This window comes from Adiantum capillus-veneris, chromosome 2 (genome assembly GCF_014529385.1).
Source record: "Adiantum capillus-veneris isolate H3 chromosome 2, ASM1452938v2, whole genome shotgun sequence".
NCBI lineage: Eukaryota > Viridiplantae > Streptophyta > Polypodiopsida > Polypodiales > Pteridaceae > Adiantum > Adiantum capillus-veneris.
The window spans coordinates 129,841,149-129,844,043 of record NC_140932.1 but is presented as its reverse complement, the minus strand read 5'-3'; positions in this window follow the sequence as shown (position 1 = coordinate 129,844,043).

The following is a 2,895-nucleotide window of genomic DNA, read 5'->3' as shown; positions in this document are numbered from 1 at the left end:
AATTAATATAACTTTCTTTCCCATTCGACGTCTCTTTCATCTTGTGCCTAATTTTTGAACATTGTGTGTATTTATTGTATGATTTCAATCTATAGATATGTCCTAATTGCATATTTAAATTTGAGTCTTGTGTAATTTTGCATCTACAGATATGTTTTCAGTTGAAGAATGGCGCCTTGGAGATAGGTTCAGGGATGACAAGCAGAATGGCAGGGCTGACATTCGTGCAATATGGAATTGCGTGTTGTCTCCTGCAGTGCTCGTGTTTCCTCTATGGTATAGAATAATTAAAAGAATCCCACTGATATGGCCAAGGCCACCACCTCCATTGAGCGTCCAACGTAGGATTCTCATTTTGGACCTTAATGGATTACTGCTCAAGAAATTTGATGGAAAATATGGTGAAGAATTGCCCCACTGGCCAGAAATGTGGTATGTTGTTGAAGGGGATACACAGTTTTGGGTAAGGCCCGATGCAGAAGTGTTTCTGAATTTTTGTTTCAGATGGTTCGAAGTGTGGATATGGAGCTGCTGCGAGTTTGAGAAGCTCAAACGCATGCTAGCGACAGTGTTCCCTGACCACCAAAAAAGATTCAATAGAGTGGTAGGTCAGGCGCAGTGCACAAGGGACCCTTTTAAATTGGGCGCGACAGATAAACCGGTGTTCCACAAGAATCTCGAAAATTTTCCTGACCTACCACCTGACACACTTATCGTTGATGATTTTGGATATAAGCTAGTGTTTAATCCATTGGGGTCATTTCTTGTTTTTCCCAAGCTAGAAAAGCAGTCTAAAGAAGTACGCGCCTGTTTTCTGTCAACCACTGTCATAAACTGGCTGGCACACTGGTTGTACTCTAAGGACAGAATTGAGTATACAAAGAGGACTATAATTTGGAAATGGCGGATTGACTTTTTCAAGAAGAAAGGAACAGATTTTTTATATAAAAAGAAAGCTTCATAAAAATGTGAAGTGGGCGACTTTTGTCGATGTATTTTTCTGTCGATGGATGTAAATGGAGGATTACTCAGCCAAAAGGCTCAATCAATGTAACAGAATTCATGTATAATACATTTACAAGCAAGTTGCACGGAAATACGTTGTATTCTATATTTGAAGTATATTGCAAATAAAAGGAGAGAGTGAGAGAGAGTGTCTGATAATGGTATTATACTGGGCATGACTGGTATGATACCGAGAAGTGAGAGAGAGAGAGAGAGAGAGAGAGAGAGAGAGAGAGAGAGAGAGAGAGAGAGAGAGAGAAAGAGAGAGAGTCGGATACAAAGAAGTGACATGTATGATACCTGTATGATTCTTTCAAGTGACTCGTATGATACAGGTGTGATACTGAGAAGTGACCGGTATGATATTGAGAAGTGACACGAGAGAGAGAGAGAGAGAGAGAGAGAGAGAGAGAGAGAGAGAGAGAGAGAGAGAGAGAGAGAGAGAGAGAGAGAGAGAGAGAGAGAGAGAGAGAGAGAGAGAGAGAGAGAGAGTCTTATACTGAGAAGTGACTGTTATGATACCGGTATGATACTGTGAAGTGACTAATATCATACCGGTATGATACTGAGGAGTGACCGGTATGATACTTAGCAGTGACATAGAGAGGGAGAGGGACTAATATGATATTGTGGAGTGACCGGTATGATACTGAGACGTTATACACACACACACACACACACACACACACACACACACACACACACACACACACACACACACACAGAGAGAGAGAGAGAGAGAGAGAGAGAGGACTGGTATGATACTGAGGAGTTATTGGTATGATACGGGTATGATACTGAGAAGTGACTGGTATGATACTGAGAAATGACAAAGAGAGGATACTGAGAAATGATAGAGAGAGAGAGAGAGAGAGAGAGAGAGAGAGAGAGAGAGAGAGAGAGAGAGAGAGAGAGAGAGAGAGAGAGAGGAGGGAGAGGGAGAGAGAGAGAGAGAGAGAGAGAGAGAGAGAGAGAGAGAGAGAGAGAGAGAGAGAGAGAGGGAGAGAGGGAGAGGGAGACAGTTCAGTTTATAGTAATAGGCAGATATACACAAAATTATGCATTATGCATTTCTTAAGATGGTTACAGCTCAAAAGGCATACTATTGTAGATAGACTCACTGACATCAAGTGATATTGTATATAGTTTTGAGTTGCTGGGATGGGGTATCATGGGGATTTTGATTGCCCGAACAAGATGTGAATATATGAACACCTCTGGCTTTTTGTCCAAAAGCTCGTAGGTCTGCTCATTTATCATACGATAGTAAAACCCTTTGATAGCATAGGATCCTTGCCCAATGATATTGCCCCAGTCATCTTCAGCGTTTGAATGAAACTCTTGAATAGATGTAGTGCATTTCACTATATAGAAATCCACTTTTTCTTCATTGTCATTTGGTGCGGGAACAACAAAATTATCACCAACAATAAGATCTTGACTGAGGGTGTCATAGAGTCCTTCATATGCTGCATCCTCATTTATTTTGTTGTCATCGTCTTCCCCTTCTTCTGTAGGCTCCAAAATAAGGTATGTCCAGAAAGGAACGTGTGACTTGCTCACACATCTCCTCCACTTTTCCTGTTTACATCCACTACAGAAACAAGAGAGTGAACGTGTTCTCAAAGCAGTTGTATCATGCTCTGAATATGCAGAAACAGAGTGCATTGAGCGGGTATTTTTTACAGCCTTCACATCCCAATTTTTTCCCCTTTCGACATCTCCCAATTCAATCACCCAAAAAATCCTGCTTACATAACAGGCCTGGGATGCATAGGTGGCTGTAGCACCATCTGAGAAGGTCCGTCTCAATAATTCCACAACATCTGTAGCACAGTCTATCTTTGGGCAGTTTGGCTGCAATTTGTATTGAGTTAAAGACCTTTTTAT